This window comes from Callithrix jacchus, chromosome 12 (assembly GCF_049354715.1).
Source record: "Callithrix jacchus isolate 240 chromosome 12, calJac240_pri, whole genome shotgun sequence".
Taxonomy (NCBI): Eukaryota; Metazoa; Chordata; class Mammalia; order Primates; family Cebidae; genus Callithrix; species Callithrix jacchus.
In genome coordinates this window covers 78950426-78975603 of record NC_133513.1, presented here as the reverse complement: position 1 = coordinate 78975603, position 25178 = coordinate 78950426, and the positions used below count along the sequence as shown (strand labels likewise).

The 25178-nt window shown below is 35.8% G+C and overlaps 1 protein-coding gene and 1 pseudogene across 2 annotated transcripts in view; both read left to right on the top strand.

The window, feature by feature from the left end:
* The window catches only part of PRKG1 (protein kinase cGMP-dependent 1), a 1319131-nt gene that overhangs the window by 247967 nt on the left and 1045986 nt on the right, over positions 1-25178 (top strand). The window lies entirely within an intron of this gene.
* The window catches only part of LOC128929195 (ras suppressor protein 1 pseudogene), a 29644-nt pseudogene extending 4466 nt beyond the window's left edge, over positions 1-25178 (top strand). Inside the window, exon 1 of the transcript XR_008475262.2 lies at positions 1-25178. This exon is cut by the window's left edge and continues 4466 nt beyond it. The product of XR_008475262.2 is annotated as a ras suppressor protein 1 pseudogene (transcript).

The following is a 25178-nucleotide window of genomic DNA, read 5'->3' as shown; positions in this document are numbered from 1 at the left end:
AGTGCAGATACCAAAATTTGTGGCTGCTCAAATCTCTTAAATAAAATGGCATAATATTTGCATATAATCTGGGCACATCCTCCTGTATGCCTTAAGTCATCTCTAGATTACTTATAATGCCAAACACAAGGCCTACATACCACTTCATTCTCATGGATTCAGGGTAGTACTTGGCACATGCTAAATTCAAGTTTTGGTTTTTGGAATTTCATGAGAAAATTTTTCTGAATAGTTTTGATTTCCATTTGGATGTATCCATGGGTGTGGAACTCATGGATAAGAGCAGCCCACTCTATTCAGTCTGTGCAGCAACTGATAAAGGACACAAACAAGTGTAATGAGGTCTATTCTTTATTGACATACGAGAGGTTGCTCCTCACCTTCTTCTTACAAATAAGAAAACTCTGATTCAGAAATCTTAATACACAGATATATTTGTGTACATGTATGTACATGTTTCTGTGCTTAAGAATGTTGTCCAAGGTCACAGAGTAACGTCATGGTAGAGCCAGGGCTTAGTGGGTGGCATAGGTTTTACACTTCCCTCAATATTTATTAAACCAGTAACATCCCTCAGGGATGCTGAGAATCTTAGTGTCCCTCTGTAATATGATCACATGCACTCTGTTTTTCTGCTACCTGACCCCTGAAATCCTGGAGTCAGCAGGGAAAAAAAAATAAAAGAGAGAGAAAGGTGAAATTAATTAAATGGGATAATGCATGTGAACACAGTTTGTAAATTCTAAGGAAGGTCTTACAAAAGATTTCTACATTAGTAATAGTTGCAATATGCTCATTTACATGAACCACTTATCATTCACAGCTAATTACCAAGCAATACAGTAACAATTATGTGGATGATGAAATACCCATCAGATCAACTCTTTTGCAAGCTGTTTCAATTACAATATTCAACTCTCCTCCCTTAGTTTCCATCTTCTAAATATATTACTTAGGGAACTTGGATAACTACCGACAACTAAAAAGAATTATGAACATTCATCATAAAAAAGTAAGCATTCACCCAAGAAAAACAAATGATAGAAGTGAAAGGTAAGATTCTATTTCTGAGCTACTCATTGACTTTTCTTATGGATACTGAATTTGTGACCCTGTGAAACTTCCATGTGCATTACTACACCATCTTGGAAATGGCCATTTACATTTTCAACATGAGACAGCTAGCAGGACCTCTTCAAGTTCTATAGTTCAAACTGTATGTCTCCATTGGCGTCACATCTATGTCCTTCAGTTGGTTTCTACTCACGCCATTTTTCCAAAACAACTGTAATTACTAGAAAAATTTAACAAGCAAATATTAACTTGGCTGGAATATGATTTTCAAACTACATCAGAGCAGATAACAAAGTTTGCAATGACATTCTGTGTACTAGTATTCAAAGCAATTAAGAGAAATGAGTATTCAGCCCCTAACATTCTGACAAGTTCTTTCAATAGTAAGTCCAAATAATCAAAGAAAATGATTTATTTATTGAGATTTCATAATATGAGATAATATGGTCATCACTGATCTACCAGCAAGTCACAATTGTAATGTATTGAAAAATTTAATGGTCTTGACTTTAGAACTTTAATGAGTTTTGTAATTGCTCATGTAAGAGGTGACTGGTTATGCTAAATATATGGGGGCAAATAAGCAAATGTAACAGGGGACATTTGTTGTTCTAATAAAATACATCCAGCTTTGGACAAGTTCAGTGTAAAAGTTATAAAAAAGAACTTTAAGAAAGGGAATATGTGACCACAGTATTTTTATGGGAAGGTGGGACATCTTGAATACTAATCTGGAACTTTATTGGTAAGGGGGGCCATTTATTGAGTTCTTACTATATTTTGAATTTGACCTAGGCATTTACTATCCCATTTAATCTTTATAAGCAATCCTGTGGGAAAATACAGTGTGGATTATCTAAGTTACTTTCCTGAGACCATGTAGCCAATAAATGGCAAAGATAATTCAGTTGTGGGTCAATTTCGATGGTATTTCTACTGTCCTCGAGGTTTTGCATGAATATGTGATATTAGTAATAATTAAATATCAGAATAGTTATGCACAGGGATTTGAGAGAAAGCTGTACAATTAGATAAAAGTGAGCATTTCAGTCAAGAGGAAGAAGTGACAAAATTATATGTAGAGATGAGTAGGTCCTGTTTGGATAACTCATTTGTCTGCATCTAATCTGTATCTTCAGAGTTTTGTAGGCTGTTTGTATCACACTTAAATATCTCTTCCAAAATCTCCCATAATTGGATTTAACCTTCATGGCAGGGATAGATGAGGTTAATCACAAGAGGATCAATAAAAATATTAACCAGTAACATTCCCAGAGCCATTACAATCTGACTAACAGAAGGATGGAGTAGAAATAACCATTCTGTTTTCAATGAATTTTTGAGTTTATCTCATTTTGAATGCACACAAGAAAATCTAAGATAAATTATCTTTAAGAATTTTACTGAGATTTCCCCTTGGGTAAAGTTCGTATGGAGAATCTCAGAGCTAATTTAGAAGACACTACTTTGATGGTTGAACAAAAAAAGTGGAGAAATAATTATGATAAATCATCAAATGAAAACTGTGTTATATTATTAAAGCTGATAAATGTGTGGCATTACTACTTTAGAGAATGAAGAGTTCTTAAGTCATGTAGGGAATGGCTTGTTCTTAAGACAAAGTTGGACAGAAATGAATTGTGATAATGGTGTTATTACTGATGACTTAAAATTCAGGACACTCTGGTTTCAAATAGTATTACAGATCAAAGTTTCTTTTCAAAGACTATTATAGAAAACATTAAGCAGCAGTCACCAACTCATGACATGGCTTTTTGTTCTGACTCAGTTTTGAGACTGTGTACAGAAATGAGTGGATAGTTACTTCTTTTGAGCTGGGTGCATAAAATTAACTCTTGGCTTTTTCTGATAGCCAAGAAATCTCCCCACATACAATCTGCAGCCCAGTTGCAAGAAGCTGATGATCTCCATGGTCAGGTAAGTTGGTAGGTGTCTTTCCTAGAAGTTGTAATTTAATAGGTATGAAAGGTCCTTTAATTTATCCCCTTAACACCTATCCTGCAGGTATCACAGGGACTGAAATTCCGCTAGCCAACTAGACGTTAGATTCAGATTAAATTTACACTTTTTCCAAGCACCAACTATAATACCCAACTACTGCTGAATTTTTATATACATGGTACATATGTGTTTAATTTTTATGAGGGTTTTCCCCTCTTACAACCCACATACTGCAGATATTTTAAAATCAAGAGTCACATGTAGGCAAAACTAATTTAGTATTAAAGAGAGAAAAATATAGTCACAAATATCTGATTTTAAGATTAAAATTAGTAACCCCCAATTTTATTTAAATAACAAGAGCTATATCTTATTCATCTTAGTTCATCTCATTCTTCTACCATACACACAAATGGACTTGGCTCTCCCTGTGTGTTAATGACTTTAAATACACATACTAAATCCTAAACAGAATAAATTGTTGACATGTTAAAGTAGTTGAAAGGGAAAGAAGCAACTAACATAAAGAGTAAAGGTGTAAAGAGTCCAGAGTAACAGGGAGACCAGGACAGGCCAGATTTCAAGGACAAGGAAGATGAATAATGGGAAATTCATAAAGAAAGTCAAGGATAACCTGTCACCATGCTCCTCATCAGTAGTTCCCTGTTACTTAACAATCTATCAGTGCCTTCCATTTCCTATAGAATAAAATTTGCATTATTTAGCCAGGTTATACCAGGGTCTCCAAAAGCTGATCCACCTGTTCCTCTAGCATACCTGATCTAGCCTCTCTAACCACATTCTCTCCTGTAATAAGCGTTTGTACCTTCCATTCTTTTTCTTCCTTCCTAACCATTCCACAAGCCAGCCCAAACATCCTCTGCAAAGCTATCTCTGAGTTAATTCTTTCATCCTCTGTGCTGTGGTACCTCCTACACACCTTATATTTTAGCTTATTTGATCCAGTAATTGCAATTGTATGTTTTCCTGGCTAAATTCTCCTGGGAACTCATTGGAGACAGAAATTACACTCTACTTATTTATGTGTCCTCAGTCTTTTGTTCAGAGACTGTGGTATGGTAGGCATTCAGTAGATATCTGCTTGATGTGTGAAAATATGGAAATTTATGTTTCTTAGCCTGGCAGTCAAGGTCCTCTTCTAGTCTCACTTTCTAAAGATAGGATGTCATAAGGATTTGGTAAGTTTTTACTTTTCTAGGGATATAAAATGAGGATGATAAATGTGCCTACTTCAATAGGATATCATAAGGATTAAATAAATGGTACATGTAAAACACTTAGCATGGTGTCAAATCATATGATTCAAATGACTCAAATGATATTGACTAGTACCATTATATCCCAAATTTTTCAATATAGATAGGTTTTTAAGAATATGTAAGAATAAATAAGAATAAGATTCTTATGTGGTAAAGACTTTCAATGCTATGGAAATATTGAAGAGGATCTGATAAAGAGTAGAGTCCCATGAGGAGGTAGGGTCCCGTGAGGCGTTAACAATCTGGGACATATGAATGCAGAGTAGGGAAAGCAGAGGGAAATTCCAAAGACAAGGAATCATGACACGAGATCAGGGGATTTAAAGATTACTTATATTGAAAGATTTTTTTTCATAAAAGTCTTAACAAAGAAGGAAAGCTAGAGCATATTATGTTTAAATAAGTTTAAATTCTTGAGTATTTTGTAAAAGTTCTTCTCTGTGCTCAGTTTAACATATTTTAAATTAGAGCCTATCTTAATAAATTGCTTAGAATCTGAGCTTAAATTTCTTCTCTTAATTTGTTGACGGAAGTCCTACATTGTTGATTTACTTTCATTTTGTCCTTAGTCAGGACATTTCCCATGACAGTTAAATAATTTCTATAATAACACTTCATGCATAACTGCTGGCTAACTATAGTATTATCCTTGCCATTGCTTTTTATAAGCATGTACCATGAAAATTTGTGACAATTTTGTTAACATATACAGTCTCAAATTGGTTTCTTACACATTCCTGTGAATTTTAAATTCTCTTCTTTGAAAGCTTCCTAGATAGCTCAGCATTCACTGAGTTTTCCACTTACTCCCTTGAAGGAGATTTTGAGTGCTTTGAACAGCTATTACAAACCAGTTAAGGGGCTTGGGTCAAGTCAAGGCTCTCATTTCTGCCTCCATTTTATCTCTTGCTGAATGGGAATCTGTACCAAGCTCTATTCCTCCAGAGAAGGAGTGTACAGATAAGTGAAACAACATATTTGAACTATTTTATAGATCCTTAGAAGAAAAGAACCAAGAACATAATGCTTTTACCTAGTTAGCAATTTTGGGCCCGCTTTGTGCTATTGCTGGGTTTGTAGTGGCCTTTGTTTGCTGTTTTTCCTTCCTTTCTACTCTGTGGACTATTGTCAATTTGTTGTCACTACTTTAGGCACATAAAACTGGCAAACAGAAAGGAGTTTCTTTACTCTCAGTTATTAGACAATATCCATCTTTCAGAAGTAGCATACAGTTGAGGATACAGTTCAGGTTTCAGTCTGGGATTTATCTCCCAGGCATCCTTCTACCAAAATGTGTTAAGCATCTCCCTAATCACTACCCTGTCATAAAATAAGTATTCAAATAACCATGGCTTTGTACATTAGGCCAAGTTAAAAAGAAAGGTTGCTCTTCTAGCAAATAAATGTAAACAGCTTCAGAAGTACAATAAAAGTGCATCCCGCCACAGCCTGTTATTCCACACCCATGCTGTTAGGTGCTGCTCTTTGCAACCATGTCCAAGACTCTGAAAAAGTTTGTGGAGAAGAGCCAGGAAGTGGATAGGGTGACTATGCCATCTCTAACATGCTGTACACATTTTCCTCATCCTGTACCAAACTACTGGTCCTCAGCCATAACAAGCTCACACTGGTGCCACCAAACACAGCAGAACTGAAGAACTTGGAATTTATCAACATCCTTAATATCCAGATTGAGGAGCTGCCCACACAGACCAGCAACCTTTGGAAACTCAAGCAAGTGAACCTGGGCATGAATGGGCTAAATATTTTGACTGAAGGATTTTGCTTTCTACTTGCTCTTGACCTTCTGGATTTGATGTAAAACTTGAATGAAAATTCTCTTCCTGGAAACTTCATCTGCCTTACCACCTTGTGTGCACTCTATGTAAGTGACGATGATTTTGAAATCCTACCACCAGATATTAGGAAGTTCACAAAGTTGCAGATACCCAGCTTTAGGGATAACAATCTCATCTTGCAACCTAGAGAAATTGGGGAGCCTACCCAGCTTAAGGAACTCCACATTCAGGGGAACTGCCTGACTCTTCTGCCCCCAGAACTAGGAAATATAATTAGCTGATCAGAAGCAGGTATTCAAAGAAGAGGACAGCCCAACTGGATTACCCCAGTTGCTCACCAGTTCCCGCTTGGTGTGTCCTGTGTGCTTGAAAGTATCTGTTCTGAGACAGACAAGTACCTCTATGACAGCACATGCAGGCAAATCCAGAACCACCAAAAAAGAATAACCATGAATCAAAAAAGATGAGCTGGAAATACCCAACAGCCAATAACAAATAAGGGGTGCGCATTGACTGGGATTCTCGCCACTTCTCTCACCAGCACTTCTGTCCTTTCTTGCTCTGTCTCACAAATGCAATGTGCACATGAAACATAAAGACATACAATAAAAGGCAAAATCTATTTTATAACTCAGCATTCTATCCTTAAATACTTGGGAATTACTCTTTTAACAAGTTCAGTTGCTAGCCTAAGTGATTTAACAAGGAATCAAGTATAATTGGATTCTAAGTACCTTCAGGTACAATTTGACCCAAGTTGTTTAATTCAGTAACAGAAGAAGACCCTTCACCTTATTTGCAACTTGACTACATTTTCTGGGAAGCAGATAAGGTCAGATACTTCAGAACGATTTATCTGCAAGAAGATATCCTTTTACCACACAGAGATTTAGAGGAATTAAATAAAAAACCATTTCGTTCAATTTTTTTGTATGTGGTGCAACTCTGCTTTTCCACAAATGATTCAATGGGAGACCATATAAATAAGTTAGCATTAGTCTGGTCTTTGAAGCCAAACTGACTTCTTTACATAACTAGGCTTCAGCTGCATAACCTTAAGCACATTACTTAAATCCTCCAAGGTTCAGTTAGAACATCTATAAAATGTAGTTAAGTGTGTAACTTTTTAATAGAGCAAGATTAAATGAAATTATGAATGAAACATGCTTTGCACAGTACATGGCACATAAGAAGCATACAGTAACTATTAACCATACTTCTTATCTATAAAGTAGATGAAATGACTTCCTTTTCAGACTCTGAGGAAACTAATTATATTATAGTTAAAAATATAAATTATAAATGCTAACCTATGTAAAGTGAAATAAGCCAGGCACAGAAAGACAAACATCACACGTTCTTACTTATCTGAGGGAGCTAAAAATTAAAACAAGTTGAACTCGTAGAGATAGAGAGTAGAAGAATGGTTACCAAAGGCTGGGAACAGTAGCAGTGGGAGGATGGTTAATGGATACAAAAAATAGTTAGAAAAAATAAATAAGACCTAGTATTTGCTAGCACAACATGGTGACTATAGAAAAAATTAATTATTCATTTAAAAATAACGAAAATAATATATTTGGATTGCTTGAAACACAAAAGAGAAATGTTTGAGGTGATGGATACCCTATTTGTTCTGATGTGATTATTATGCATTGGATGCCTGTATCAAAATATCTCATGTGGCCCATAGATACATACACTTACTATGTACCCACAAAAATTAAAAATTAAAAAATAAAATAAATGCTAGTAAACCACAGATGGTGAGTCCTAGGAAATCTTGCATCACATTAAATTCTGTTTTTCACACAAAATCTTTGTCATCCAGTATATATTTTGCATTTCTAGCACGTTTTAATTAGATTAACCTCATTTCGAGTTCTCAGTTGCTATGTGAAGCCACTGTATTCGACAGTTCAGGACTGTGTAATTTCCACCTTCCCATTCCCAGTTGAGTAATTCTTGATCTGGAGATGATTCAGCTGGGAAAAGGGAATCTCTGCACTTTGATTGTCAGTCCTGAGGCCAGTGACAGCTATGCTTTTCTATGTTACTAAAAGAAGGTTTGGCAACAGTGTTTAAAAAAAGAAAAAGTGCATCTCTCATCCTGAGAATCAACTTGAGCAAATGCAGTCAGTCAGTCTTTCTCTAACTCTTGTGTAAATCTGAAACGTGCTTCTTTCTGCAGTTTGACATCAGATGGGTCTCTGGATTGTAAAAGTCAAACAAAACTGTCTGACCCCGAAATGGATTCTGCAGGCTTCCCAGGTCCAAGTACTGCTTTCCTGGACAATTGTGAGGCTCTCATTTTAGTGCCTCAGAGAAGCAGAGAAAATACGGATACAGGCAGAACAAGATAATAATAATGGCAATAGAATCAATAATACACTTTCACAAGCATGCTTTCTAGCATTTTCTGAGGCCTATGTGCCAAAAAGTGTGCTGTCTTTGATATCCATCATCTGATTTAGTAGAATATAATATTTTAAAAGCTGGATCTCCTGAGGTTTTACAGAAAGACCCTTATTTAGATGAGCTCCTTTAAAGCTAAGGTCAATCAAATTAGATACAGTGCTGCTAGCTTGAATTGTCAATCACATTACTTGGAATTTTCTTAAAAGATACCCTTCTTTCTACTCCTCAAAACTCATGCACACCAAGGTTGACTTTTCTTTATGCTTTTCCTAACAACAGGATATTATTACTGTTATTTTAATGTTCAATTTGTATTTGAAAGCATTCATTGAGTGCTTACAATATGCTAGGCACTGACCTAAGTAATTTATATACATTATTTCCTTTAATCCCTATGGAAACTAAATAGTAGACATTTATATTTTTATTGTATTCATTTGTTAGATTCATTTACATATTGAAAAGTAGATGCTCAGTGCTGTTAACAGCAAAACAAAATAACAATAAACCACGTCCGTTTTCTCAAAGACACTAATTGACAGAGGTGGAACTCAAACCTCAAACCTCAAAAAGTTTTTTTGTGAGCATCCTATTATCAAATAAAACATTGCTATGATATGATATATTTATGCATAAGACAGTAATTTTCTTCCTCAAAAAGTATACAAAATAATTACTTTTTTATCTCTTCATTGTGGAAAAATTAGCCTGGATTACAAAAATCAAAGCAAGAAGTTGTTTTTGCTTCAAAATAGCACTCGACTTATTTAATTATTAAATAGTTAAGTGCTGATGAAAAGTGTAAGCTCCGGGATTAGATGACCTATATTCAGACTCTAACTTTAATAATTTCCAGCTGAGTCGTCAAAAACAAGTTCTTTAACTCTGCTAAATTTCATTTTTATTATCTGCAAAACGGAAGTACTACAAGAGATTAATGCAGTTAGCACAGTGTCATACACATAGTAAGACCTTCATGAATATTAGGTTGTTTGTTATAATAATTATTATTATTGAAATCTTATATATTTCTGCATTCTACAAGAAGTTCACGATTCCTGGAAAAGGATACTCTTTTTCTTTTTTCTAAATTGATACATCAGTCTGGATGCAGTGGCTTCTACCTGTAATCCCAGCATTTTGGGAAGCCAAAGCGGGAGGGTCACATGAAGCTAGGACAGGTCTAGAGACCTTATCTTTACAAATAAAATTTTCTAAATTAGCTGGGTTTGGTGGCACATGCTTGTAGTCCCAGCTACTCAGGAAACTGAGGCAGGAGATTGCTTGAGCCCAGGAGTTTGAGGCTTCAGTGAGTTATAATCACATCACTGCACTCTAGCCTGGGTGACAAAGCAAGACCTATCTCTAAAAATAAAATAATTTATATGCCATAGTAGTATATATCTTTGGGATGTATGTGATATTTTGATACCTATCTATAATGTGTAATGATCAAAGCAGAGTAATTGAGATGTCCATTCCCTCAAATGTTTTCTTTGCATTGGGAATATTAAAATTCTTCTAGCTATTTTGAAATAAACGATAAGTCATTGTTAACTGTATAACCATAAAATACTCTGCCACTGAACACTAGAACTGATAGCTTCTCTCTAACTTTATTTTTGTACCCATTAATCAACTATGCTTCATTCCCCATCCTTCCTTTCCTTCCAGGCCTCTATAACCACCATTCTACTTTCAACCAACATGAAATCCTCCTGTTTAGCTCCCACATATGAGTGGAAACATGTGACATTTGTCTTGCTGTGCTGTGCTTATTTCTCTTAACACAGTGATCTCCATTCCATCTATACTGCTGCAAATGACAAGATTTTATCCTTCGTTATGGCCCATTAAGATTCCGTTGTGTACATATCCCACATTTTCTTTATCCATTTATCCACTGATAGACACTTATATGAAATCGACTATGTTGATTTCATATCTTGACTATTGTGAATAATGCTGCAGTAACGTGGGAGTGCAGATATCAGGTTCATATACTGATTTCCTTTCAGCAGCGGGATAGCTAGATCATGTAGTAGTTCTCTTTTTAGGTTTTTGAGGAAGCTCATAAAGTTTTCTATAACGGCTGTACTAATTTACATTCCCACCAACAGTATAAAAGAGAATCCCTTTCTTTACATCCTCTCCAACACTTATTATTCTTTGTCTTTCTATACCCATTTGAACCGGAATGAGATGATATCTGCTTGTGGTTTTAATTTGCATTTCCCCAATAATTATTGACTTTTAGTATTTTTTTTTTAAATATACCTGTTTGCCATTTATAGATCTTTTTTCCAGAAATGTCTATTCAGGTATTTTGCCCAGTTTTAAATTTGATGATAATTATTTTTTTTTAATGATTAAGTTGTTTGAGTTTTCTTTGTTTTGTTTTGAGATGCAGTCTCACTCTGTCACCCAGGCTGGAATGCCATGGCATGATAGCTCACTGCATCCTCTGCCTCCTGGGTTCAAGCAATTTTTGTGCCTCAATCTCCCAAGTAGCTGAGATTACAAGCACACACCACCATGCCCAGCTAATCTTTGTATTTTCAGTAGAGACATGGTGTCACCATGTTGACCAGGCTGCTCTCGAACTCCTGACCTCAAGTGATATGCCCGCCTCAGACTCCCAAAGTACTGGGATTACAGGTGTGAGCCACCAGGCCCAGCTGTTTGAGTTTTTAATGTATCCCTTGTCAGATGGATCATTTGCAAATATTTTCTCCAATTCTGCAAGTTGTCTCTTCGCTTTGTTAATTGTTTCCTTTGCTATGCAGAAGCTTTTTAGCTTATTGTAATTCCGTTATCCTATATGTGCTTTTGTTGCTTGTACTTTGGAGATCTTACCCCAAAAATCTTGACACAGCTCAATATCCTGTAGCATTTCCTCAATGTTTCCTTCTAGTGGTTTTATAGTTTCTTTCCTGAGTGTGCAGGGACTTGCTGGGAGATGCAAGCTCCTCTGAGCCAACAAGACCTGGTTCTCCAGCTTTGGCCTGACAGCAGATCCCCTCAGGGACCCAGTTTCAGCTCTAGCCATCCTATTGAAGTTAGAAAACCATCCCATCTGTGCAGAAACCTGCTGGGAGACACGCACCTGCCTGAACCAAGGAGAAAGGGGTCTCCTTTTTGGTTTTAGAAAAGAGAGGGAGGGGATACTGTTTGTTGAGTACTGACTTTGATGAGGTGCCCAGCAACCTTAGAAAGCTGCTGGTCCATCTCGTCTTGTGTCACATGTCAGGAGTTTCCCGCTTTTGCAATAGGTATTTGTAGCATTAACCTAAGTCCCTAGGATTGCCTAATAACACTAGACCTGAAGCAGTTGAAAAGGCTATGATTATGTATTTTTATTAAAAAACTCAGATTCCTATCTGAAATGTAATAGTCTGCAAGTTCTCAATTTATTTTACTATTCATAATTTAAATTAGTTAGGAAGACTGGTAGAAGTTTAAATGCAACTACTGACCTCATTTCAATTTTCAAGTCAACTTGCATATTTTTCAAGTGACAGCACTTTTTAGATAACGAAGCTATTGGTTTATCAGCATATAAGGTCTGGATATAAGGTCTAGCATTCCTACAGCTATTTAAATTTCTCCAGGCATGTATTTCTGAAAATTATGATAATGCGAGTAAATAATTTTCTGGGACATGATGACATCAATTCTGTAGTAAACTTTTTTTGTAAATATCCTATCCTGCAAATTATCAAGTTAATGGATTAAAATGCCCAAGTAATTACTCCAGAGAGTATGCAAGATGCATTTTAAGTTTGCTAACTTTGCCTTAAAAAAATAGCTGATTTTCTTTCTTGATGTATGGCAAGAAGAGATTGGCTAGAATAAAAACAAAAGTTACTTTCCACATAAGGATTTTTTGGTCATAAGCACAAGCCTCAACTCACTGATTATCATGTGAATTAAAAGAATAGCTTTCCCAGTGCTTTCTCTTTGGGACACAGATTATTTAAGCGCTGAATATACTAACTTAAACATCTTCTTCAATATAGAATAAAAATCTTGACTTTTTCTATTAGGTTAGAATTAGTGCATAGAAGCTAAAAAATAGTAAAAGTTATGTGATTATATTACGCTTGGCAAACTTTCTTGTTTTCTTGCAAATGAAGGTATTTGTCTCTTATTTATTGTGTTGATCAATGAAAATAGTATCTCTATCCTGAGGTGTTACAAAAAATTAATCAAGTCAGCATGTATACTGCATATGAGTCTTGAGGAATATTTACCATTTAATCAAGAACCTAAAAAAAATATGTATAATCTAGCTCCCAAAATGTAACATCAGTGGTTAACTGTCAGGTTAATAAAATGTAAAACAAGGTTGGGCACCATGGCTCACACCTGTGATCCCAGTACTTTGGGAGGCCGAGATGGGTGGATTATTTGAGGTCAGGAGTTCAAGACCAGTCTGGTCAACATGGTGAAACCTTGACTCTGCTAAAAATACCAAAAAAATTAGCCAGGCGTGGTGGGGTGCACCTGTAATCACAGCTACTCAGAAGGCTGAGGCAGGAGAATTGCTTGAACTTAGGCAAACGTTGCAGTGAGCTGATACCACGCCACTGCACTCCAAACTGGGTGACAGAGTGAGACTCCATCCCATTAAGAAAAAAAAAGGAAAGAAAGAAAAGTAAAGTAAAACAAGATAGCAAAAAATGTGATTTTCTTTTCTTTCTTTAAATTTTTTTTAAAATTTAAAAATTAACAGATAAAATTGTATGTACAAACGTGTCACTTAAGGTCAGGGATATGTTTAGGGAAATGCAATGTTAAGAAATTTTGTTGTGCAAACATCATAGAGTATATTTACAAAAGCCTAATGCTATAGCCTATTATACACCTAAGGTATAAGGTATAGCCTATTGCTTCCAGGCTACAAACCTGTACAGTGTGTTACTCTACTGAATATTTTAGGCCATTGTAACACAATGATAAGCATCTGAGTATATAAATATATCTAAACATAGAAAGACACAGTAGAAACACAGTATTACAATCTAATGAGAGCATCATACATATGATTCATCATTGACTGAAATATCATTATGTGGCACATGACTGTATTTACCATGCATGAAATGATAGTTTGAAGTATATATACATTGTGGAATGACTAAGTCTAGCTAATTACCATATGCATTACCACATGTAGTTACCATTTTTGTGGTGAGAGCACTTTATATCCATTCTATTAGCATTTTTCAAGAACACAGGATATTATTAACTATAGTCATGATGTTGTACAATAGATCTTTTGACCTTATTCCTCCTATATTACTGAAATTTTGTATCCTTTGACCAATATCTTCTCAATGCCTCCCAAAATCCCTCCCCACTCCAAGCCCCTAGTAGCCACCATTCTCTCTTTACTTTTGTGAGATAATTTTTTAGATTCCACATATGAGTGAGATCACGCAATAAATTTCTTTCTGTGTCTGCCTTATTTCACTTAACGTGATGTCTTCTAGGTTCATCCAGGTTGTCTCAAGTGACAAGATTTCTTTCTTTTTATTTACATGGTTAAATAGTATTCCATTGTGTGTATTTGTGACATATGCTTTATCCATTCATCCACTGATAAACATTTAGGTTGATTCCATGGTTGGGCTATTGTGAATAGTGCTTCAATGAATATGGAAGTGCAAATATCTCTTCAAGATACTAATTTTATTTCCTTTGGATATATATCTAGTGTTGGTGTATGTTGGTATATGAGTATATATACATTGCCACTGATAGATTTTATGGGAGTTCGATTTTTAATTTTTTAAGGAAACTTTATACTATTTTTCATAATAACTATTAATTTACATTCACACCAAGAGTACACCAGGATTTCCTTTTCTCCACATCCTCGTCAATACTTGTTATCTTTGGTCTTTTTGATCATAGCCATTCTAACAAGTGTGAAGTGATATCACATTGGAATTTTCATTTGCATTTTTCTGATGATTAGTGATGTTGAGCATTTTTAAATATACCTGTTGTTCGTTTGTATGTTTTATTTTGAGAAATGTCTATTCAGGGCCTTTGCCCATTTTGGGAGGATATTAGGTATACTTTATTTTTTAGTTTTTAATTTTTTATTTCAAAAGGTTTTTGGGGAACAAGTTTCACCCATTTTTAATGGGGTTACTTGTATTCTTGCTATTAAATTCTTTTAGTTTTTTGCATATTTCAGGTATTTACCTCTTATCAGATACATAGTTTGAAAATATTTTTCCCATTCTGTAGATTGTCTCTTCATACTGTTGATTATTTCCTTGCTGTGTAGATGCATTTTATTTTGATGTAATCTCATTTGTCTATTTTTTATTTTGATGCCATTGCCTCTGGTGTCATCCAAAAAATCATTGCCCAGGCCAATGTCATGGAACCTTTTCCCTAGGTTTTCTTCTAGTAGTTTTATAGTTTCAGGCTTTACATTTAAGTCTTTAAACCATTTTTAGTTTATTTTTGTATATGATGTGAGATAAGGATCTAATTTCGTTCCTCTACATGTAAATATCCTGTTTCCCCTTCATCATTTACTGAAGAGACTTAGGTTGATAAACACTTTATTGAAGAGACTGTCCTTTTCCCCTTATAGACTCTTGGTGCCTTTGTCATAAATCAATTGGCTATAAATGTGAAGATTTATTTCTGCCCTGTCTCTTCTGTTCCATTGGTCTAAGTGTCTCTTTTCCTGCCTATATTATTATAATTTAGTTATAATAATTTTGTAATATATTTTGAAGACAGGTGCCTCCAGCTTTGTTCTTTATGCTCAAGACTACTTTGGCTCATTGGGGTCTTTTATGGTTTCATATTAATTTTAAGGTTGTGTCCTATTTCTGTGCAGAATGTCACTGGTATTTTCGTAGAGACTGTATCAAATCTATAGATCTCTTTGGGCAATGCGAATGTGTAGACAATATTAATTCTTCCAATTCATGAACCTGTGGTATCTTTCCATTCATTTGTGTCTTTTTAAATTTCTTTCATTAGTGTCTAGTTTTGAGTGAAAATATGTTTCACTTCCTTGGTTAAATTTATTCTTGGGTATTTTTTGTTGCTATTATAAATGGGATCAATTTCTTCATTTTTTTCCATATTGTTTGTTGTTAGCATATGAAATGCTAGAGTTTTTATATGTTGAGCTTGTATCCTGCAATTTACTGAATTTGTTTATTAGTTCTAAAAGTTTTTTGGTTGAGTCTTTCGGGATTTGTATGTATAAGATACACTTTAACTTACTCCTTTCCAATTTGGAGCCTTTTATTTCTTCCTCTTTACTTATTGCCCTAACTGGGACCTCAGTACCATATGGAATATAAGTAGTGTAACTGGGCTCCCTTCTTTTATTGCAGATATTAAAGGAAAAGCTTTAAATTTTACCTGTTGAATATGATATAGCTGTGGGTTTGACATAGAGAGTCTTTATATTGCTGAGGTACATTCCCTCTATGCTTAATTAATTGTTGAAAGTTTGATAGAATTCAGCAGTAAAGCCATCAGGTCATGGGTTTTTCTTTTAAGTCTCCTTACTCATTATTGGTCTCTTACAGTTTTCAATTTCTTCATAATTTAGTCTTGGTAGGTTGTATGTGTCAATAAATTTATCCATTTATTCTAAGTTATCCAATTTGTTGGCATATAATTGTTCATAACTGTCTTGTATAATTTTTTGTATTTCTGTTTTTATCAGTTGTAATGTCCCCTTTTCATTTCTGATTTCAATTATTTGAGACCCTCTCCATTTTTCTTAGTCTAGGTAAAGTTTTGTTCATTTTGTTTATTTTTTAAAAAAACAAACTCCTAATTTTGTTATCTTTTCTATTGTTCTAGTTGTTGTCTCATTTAGCCTCCATGCCTGGCTAATTTTTGTATTTTTAGTAGAGTTGGAGTTTCGCCATGTTGGCCAGGCTAGTCTCAAACTCCTGACCTCAGGTGATCCACCCACCTCTGCCTCCCAAAGTGCTGGGATTACAGGTGTGAGCCACCACACCTGGCCACATTTGCTGTTTTGATGCTGTCCCATACATCTTGAAAACTAGAAAGGTTACAAGAACTTCTTTACTTTTTATAATTCTTTTCTCATCTGACTGTATATTTTCATTTATTTCTGATTGTATGTTTCCAGTTTCACAGATTTTTTCTTCTGCATGATCTCTGCTGTCAATGACCTCTATTGCATTTTTTCATTTTGTATTGTTTTCTTCCAAAATTTGTGTTTGATTTTTTTTTCAAATCTTGTATTAAATTTCTCATTCTGGTCACTTATTTATTTCTTCATTTCATAAACTGTTTATTTATATTTTCTTGGAGTTCGTTGAGCTTTCTTAAAACAATTATTTTGAATCTTTTTCAGACAGTTGTGTTTGTTTGGTGCCATGATATTTCCCTGATAGTTCTTGATCCTTGTGTCTGTACATTTGAGGAATTAGGCATTTATTCCAGTCTTTGAAGACTAGCTTTGTTAGGAAAATCCCTGTGGCAGGTATAGCACTGAGGTGCATCAGAAGCCTGGAGCGGCTGTGGCTGGCACAGGGCTGCTCATAGTCTCAGGTATGCCACAGCAGTTGCAATCCTGGGGTAGTTCAGAAGTCCAGGACAGATTTGGCTAGCATGGCGCTTCATTCAATAAGCCTGTGGCTCGCTGTGGTAGGCATGGTGCTGGGGTAGATCATAAGCCTTTGGCAGATAGTATTTCTAGAATCGCCTGGACCCACTACAGCAGGTCCAGTGCTAGGACAAGCTAGAAACACGGGTCAGAGGTACCTGGCATGAAATTGGGAAACACTAGAAATCAGAGACTACTGAGGCCAAGCCTGCCTGCTGCTGAGAGTTGTCCAGAGCCCAGGGCTGTTGATGTAAGCCCAGTGGTGGTACAACGGTGGAGACTGGGTTCACCAAGCAAGTCTGAAGCCTGGAGCTACGTGGTCTCATCTGGTGCGAGAGTGGGTCTAGAGGCTTAGTCTGTAAGCCTGAAATACAAGGCTGGGGGTTCTGTCCAGCTGGGTTTCACTGTGGCAGGCCCAGTTTGGGGTCCAAGGGGAAGTCTTATGCTCACTTTCCTTTATTTTCTTGAAGTAGATAGTGTTTCTCTCCATGCTGAGCTGTGCAGCCTGGTGTTGGGGAAGGGGTGATATGAGTAATGTAAAGTTGCTCTTCCTATCATCATCGATGTATCTTTTCTTATTATTGTACTGCAACCAGATACTGTGACCTCGTACCTGGGTTCCTTAGCTTTTGTGAACATATTTTCATGCATGAATAGATGTCCAAATAGATTGGACGATCACTGGAAAGTTCCACTCCATTATCTTTCTCTGCCCCCTAATCTATGGTTTTGTTAAAATCAATAAGAACTATTTCTTGTGCTGGCTGGTTTAGTAAGCCTTTAAGTTGTCATATGGCTTAATGGGTGTTTTTGAAGTATAATCCTAAAAGAGAGCTACAAAAAGGTCATGGTTAACATTAATTGTGATTATAATTACCCACAAATATTTACTGAACACCCATTCTGAACAAGGTACTCTCATAAATGCAATCATAGCCTCAACTAAATATTCCTTTGGTAAACATTTTTTGACATGAAATCTTAATGAAGGGAAAGAATTGCCTCGTCAAAATGGATAAATATCTATCAAGTACCTTAAAAAAAATATAGAGAAATGTCTGGTATGCTTTTGAAGATTTTTGAATGATTTCTCTCTTCCTTAGAACAGTTTTGAAATGCTTTGAAAGTGTTTATTGTTACAGGGAAGACACAACACTGAAAACATTATTTGTACATAGGATTAGTTCCTAATTAAATTTATAGGAGTTTCATGTCAGAAGGTGCATGCCATGGTGTTCATCATTTCAGGGAGGAAAGGATCATGCCATTCCTTATAGAACTTGGTACTGGGCCTCAACTGTGACCAATTCAAATTTTCTACCAAACACACACACACACACACACACACACACACACACACACACACTGAAGAAGTTGAAAAATATGAGCCTTTGAGTTTTTTGGGTATTTTTTGTTTTTTGTCTGTTTGTTTAGTTCTAAACTAAAAAATTTAGAACTTTTTAGCAAAATTTGGTTTAGCTGTGTTGAATATATTTCAAGGGCCAAAATTTAGGTAAAACTATGAACTGTTGAATGGGCAGTTTTGATTAGAGGGAAAATCTATTATGTAAAGTTAAAAAGTCACAAGGTTAGGTAGTATTAAAAGAAAAGAGATGAAGTTAACCCAGTGACTGTAAGAAAACTCATATGGAGAGGGAGAGAATGAGTTTCTGGCTTCTGTTGAATTACTGTTCTTCCACTGAATTAATCCTTGAGCTATTTTTCATATGATCTCACTGGACTCAACCATTGGCATCTTTGCCTAGATGGAACCATGATCTCAGAAAACACGAAGGACTACTCTCTTGGTGCTCTGTGGAAACAGACCTAAGTTCTGAGTGACCCAGGCAGCCTTCTATTGGTCTCTCTGATGTCCCCATCATTGTATAGTAGAATAGGAATCAGTAATAGGTAACCTTTACTCAGTGCTAACTAGAGCAAAGAGTGCTCTCTCCTTTAACCTCCTAACACCTCTATGAAGTAGGGACAATTACTATCTCATCTTAAAGATAAGGATACTGAGGTTCAGGTGGTTTACATAACTAGCCAAAAGCCACACAAGGATGGGTGGACATCATGGCCTTAACTAAAGATATGACATTTTTAGCTACTTCCTCAAAGCCATCACTTAAAGAAGCTGTTACAGGTCTATTCAGTGTTCATGCCCATGGGTAAAGTAGAAATAGCTTGGGTTTTGAAGATAATATAAACTCAAATTTCAGCCTAGTCATCTACTCAGTGTGTGTGACATTGGCTATCTAACTCAACCTTGAGTATTGGTTTTCTTCATTGCTGTGAAGAAAATAAACTTAGCTCATGTTAATGCTTACTATGTGCCAGGCACTGTTTCAAGCACTTTATGAATTAACTCAGTAGTCTCTACAATACATCTATGAGGAAGATACTGTTATAATCCTCAGTTTTAGATTTACTAAGGTACAGGGTGCTTAAGTGAGTTGTCTGAAGTCCTCCAGCAGGAAAATAGTAGACCTGAGATTCAAATACACATAATTTCTGACTGCTTTGGTCTTCTGACTATGGAGAGTAAACAGCTTAGCATGTGTTGACTGTGTGGAACGTAGGTAGGTGCTCACCCACCATGAATGCTTATCTGATTTCCCTGTTTAGCCAAAATATTTGTATAAAATCATTTCAAATATATTTTCTGGGTTTCTAAAAGTAATAGTACTGAAGCACAGGCAGCTTCTGTGTTCCTCACATACATCAGTGAACAAATATGCTTTTCCATGCTTCCACTGACAGGTATTAGAGATGCTACAGATGGAAGACAGAAAAGCCAAGCCGGTTCTCTCAAGTGGTCCTTCAACACCTTTCTCTATTGATCCTTTGCTTTCACCTTCATCACCTTATCTTGTTCTCATCACTTTGTGCGTATATCATAGTAACAGCTCTATAACTAGTCTCTCAGCATCATTCTTACCCTGCTTAAGTTTATTTTAACAGATTGCAGTCAGTTATTTTTCAAACAAATAAACCAGTTGTTTCACTCTTCCTTTCCCCACTACCAATTCAAAAAGTCAAAATTGCTTCAGACTGAACTTATGATAATGCCAAAACTCTTTAACATGACCATTCATGTATCATCTCTTGCCTCTAGTCTTCTCATGCTATTACATGCTTCTTCCCAACCTATGACAGGTTTTATTTCCTGTAATAGGAGTCCTCTGTCCTTCCTTTGTTTCTCTCTCTCTCTCTCTCTCTCACACACACACACACACACACACACACACATACACACTGACCATCTTTGCTTGGATTTCCCCTTCTAGTACTCTTCAGATCAGATCTCAACTAAAATGTAACTTTCTCCAAGATATATATCTTTTCTCCAAGTTAAAATTAGATACCTTCCTAAGATATGTGTTTTCATATTATCTGAAATTAATTTTCTGCCTGCTCTAGAATGCAAGTTCTATAAGAGAAGAAAATGTGGCCTGTAATATAATAGAGACTCAATAAACATTTATTGTTATAAATGAATGAGTCAACGAATGAATGAAGAGATTAGTAATTGAGATCTGATACAGTAATGGCTTCATGTAGAACCTCTTCAGCAGCACTGTGTTTCAAGCAATCTAATCCTTTGTTCCTCTCTTCCATGGGCTCCTTTCAGCCAAGACATTCTTTTGCTTACCCCAACTCCAACAAAAGTAATCAATTTCCAAGGACCAACTTTTGTCTGGCTAAATTGGTTGTGAACTCCCACACATTTCTGAAATTTTCTGTAATGGCAGAGAGAGAGTAAAGGAGGGAACTATAAGCAGTTATTGCTTTTGCAGAAACAACAGAGAGCTAAAGCAGCTTAAACAGGAGCATGATGACTAAAGAGACCGGAATTAGAGGAGAGCAGAGGCAGAGGAAATCAGGGTGCTTAAAAGGTAATGTAGGAGAAGACTTTCACACAGATGCGACGTCTAGATGTTTGCCTTTTTTATTACGGGAAAAACAGGAGGACATGTTTAAAACAAAATATGAGTGCTTTGATTTAGCAAAAAGGTTTTTGCTGGCAGGTTTCTTAATCCCACCAAATTTTAAAACCTGTGTCTAGATCTGTAATATTTTAGTTTGTCAATGTTTTATGGTTGGTCAGCTTCTTACTGTTTTTGCCATCTTTGTATATTTTAATTCTAGGGTTTTTTTTTTTGACACATTGTGTGAAAGGAGGTTTTTCCCAGGCCTAGAAATCTAAGAATAAACTGAGTTTTTAAACATTTCTAAATATTACTTACCAAAATATTTTGCTATTTAGTACGGCTGTCGAAGTTTTGTGTGATTTTTAGATATCAGCACTAAAACACTACAGAGATGTCACCTTACTTTCAAGGAGCAGCCAACTTCTATATAATTCAATGTCATTCAATAGAAGTAATTGTGTAGTTAATATATGCCAAGAACTATGGTTGGTTATAAAAGGTATGGGTGCAAGCCTCTGTTTATGAATGGATTAAATTCCAAGAACTCCTCTGTAAAAGTCAATTATATAGAACTTCAAATGCATTTTCCTACAGTAATAATGGTTATAAATGGTGATTTGATTTCCCCATATTTAATCCATAATATAGCCAAGGTATATTTGAAGTAAAAAGCAGGAAATAATGTTAGAATGCCAAAAATCAATTAGAGAGCAATTATAGCAGGCCGGGCACATGGCACATGCCTGCAATCCCAACACTTTGGGAGGTCAAGGCAGTCTGAAAACTTGAGGTCAGGAGTTTGAGACCAGACTGGCCAACATAGTGAAACCCCAATCTCTACTAAAAATACAGAAATTAGCCAGGTGAGGTGGTATGCACCTGTAATCCCAGCTACTTGGGAGGCTGAGGCAAAAGAATCACTTGAACCTGAGAGCAGAGGTTGTAGTGAGCCGACATGGTGCCATTGCACTCTAGCCTAGGCAACAGAGCAAGACTCCATTTCAAAATAAAAAGTAGCATAATTGAATTTAAAAGCATATCCAAATTATATTAAATTCTGTTACAGAAAAAGAGAATGACTAGCTTGTATGGAATAGAGGAAATAACAATAAGCAGCTACATCCTCTCCTCCTCTTATGGCACACACTGGTAATTGATTATGGCCTCCATTTTCACTAAGCTCTCAACTTCAAAATCCTTCTTAAGACAGTGTTTTCTGCAACTGCTGCCATCCCAGTTATACCTGGCACAGAGAAATTGTTTGCCATTTCATTGATAGAGATACCATTTACTTTCAACATTGTAAAGCAAGGAAACTTATAGTAGTCACTTAGGGACAGGAGGCAAGGTGGAGGTGAGGGCAGGCCAGTAATAAATGGACACTTTATGGCACTGGTTGGCAGGACTTGGCCAAAACAAATGACTAACCATAGATGAAAAACAGGGTTTCTAATGGCCATACTGCCTAAAGTAATTTATAGATTCAATGCTATTTCCATTAAACTGCCATTGACATTCTTTATGGAATTAGAAGAAACTGTTTTAAAATTCATATGGAATGAAAAAAGAGCCTGCATAGCCAAGACAATCCCAATCAAAAGGAACAAAGTTGGAAGCATTAGACTACCAAACTTCCAACTATATTACAGAGCTACAGCTACCAAAACAGCATGGTACTGGTACAAAAACAGACACATAGACCAATGAAACAGAATAGAGAGCTTAGGAATAAGACCACACCTCTACATCTATCTGGTCTTTGACAAACTTGACACAAACAAGCAATGGGAAAAGGATTCCCTATTTAATAAATAGTGCTGGGAAAACTGACTAGCCTTATGTAGAAAATTGAAACTGGATCCCTTCTTTACACCTTATACAAAAATTAACTCAACATGGATTAAAGACTTAAATGTAAAACTCAAAAACTATAAAAACCCTAGAAGAAAATATATGCAATACCATTCAGGACATAGGCAAAGGCAAAGATTTCATGATGCAATTGCCAAAAACAATTGCAACAAAAGCAAAAATTGACAAATGGGATCTAATTAAACTAAAAAGCTTCTACACAGCAAAGAAACTATCATAAGAGTGAACAGGCAACCTATAGAGTGGGAGAAAATGTTTGCAATCTATTAATTTGACAAAGATCTAATATTCAAAATCTGCAAGAAACTTAAACAAATTTACAAAAAAAAAAATCAGCCCCTTTAAAAAGTGAGCAAAGGACACGAATGGACACTTCTCAAAAGAAGATATTCATGCAGCCAACAAACATATGAAAAAAAGCTCAACATTACTGATCATTAGATAAATACTAATCAAAATCACAATGAGATACCATCTCACACCCATCAGAACAATGATTATTAAAAAGTTAAGAGACAGCAGATACTGGTGAGGTTGTGGAGAAATAGAAATGCTTTTATACTGTTGGTGGGAATGTAAATTAGTTCAACCATTTGGAAGATGGTGTGGCGAGTCCTCAAATGTATAGAACCAGAAATACCATTTGACCCAGCAATCCCATTACTGGGTATATACCCAACGGATTATAAATCATTCTATTACAAAGATACATGCACATGTATATTAATTGCAGCACTATTCACAATAGCAAAGGCAGGGAATCAACCCAAATGCCCATCAATGATAGACTGGATAAAGGAAATGTGGTAAATATATACCATGAAATAGTATGTAGTCATATGGAGCTAGAAGCCATTATCCTCAGCAAACTAATGCAGGAACAGAAACTCAAATACCTCACTTATAAGTGGAAGCTGAATATTGAAAACACGTGGACACAGGAAGGAGAACAACACACACTGGGGCCTGTTGGGGATGGGGGTTGGGGGAGGGAGAGCATTAGGAAAAATACCTAATGCATGCTGGGCTTAATACCTAAGTGATGTATGGATAGGTGCAGCAAACCACCATGGCACACCTACAGCGTACCTATGTAACAAACCAGCACATCCTGCACATGTACCCTGGAACTTAAAATTAAAGGAAAAAAAAGGGTTTCTAGGCTAGGGGTTAGCCTCACTGAAACAGTCTGGCAGGAGGAAGGAAGTGAAAGCAGAGCCATATAGCTAGTTATGAGATAGCTGCCCTATAAATACATGGGCCAGGGGCCATGGAACTTGTGTCAGAATTCTCAATAGGCAGCATCTCCCTGGATTGCATATAATGAGATGTTTACATGTAGCACTGACCTTGAAGGTAACTGGGTAGTCAAGGATGTTGGTTCTTTTCTTCTAAGGAAGCTATCATTAGTTTTCATTGAAATTCATTTCAGACAAATCTGGGGGATCTTTGGGATGCCTGATTAGTGATGCTATGATTCAATTAGATTGTACAGTCAGAAATATTACCTGAGGTTAAAATATTTAACAGGGTACAGAATTTTGTTCCTACTCCTTTTTTTGTAGAATTATTTTCTCAGCATGGCCCACAAAAGATATCAAGGGCAATGCTAAGTTTGTCCTGGAGAATAATTGGAAAAAAATCAAAATGAAATACGATTGCCTTAAGAAATGACCAACTTAATAATCGGCCATGTTTTGAAAGCCCTAGGTAGCATATATCTGTTTCATTGACACACATAAGAATTGATTAAATTGGGGGAAGGGAATTCCCATAAGTAGTTTTAAATTTTGTCAAAGCTTAATTTTAAGCTCTATTTTCTATGCAAAATTTTTAAAAGCCTTAATACTTGAAACATATAAGAAATATAATTCCTTTGACATTCTTCTTTACTTACCTTACTTACTTTACTTAAAGGCTCAAGTCGTTTGAGTTTATGAAGTACTTGCTCTGAATGGCCAAATATGTTTGACTCGTGGTTTTGGAAAATCACGTTATCCATACCAGGAGAGCTGTATCTTTAATTTATCTTCTAGAGAGGTTCACCAGAGAGTACAAAAATGTTTACATTTCAGAGAAAGGCAGGATCAATAGAGTATAATTCATCCTGAAATATTTATTTCGGAAATTATGCAATTTTCAAGATATCTTCCAAGTTTCCAGCTTTTTTCCTGATTTACAAATATTTGTAAGAATTTTTATTTTTATT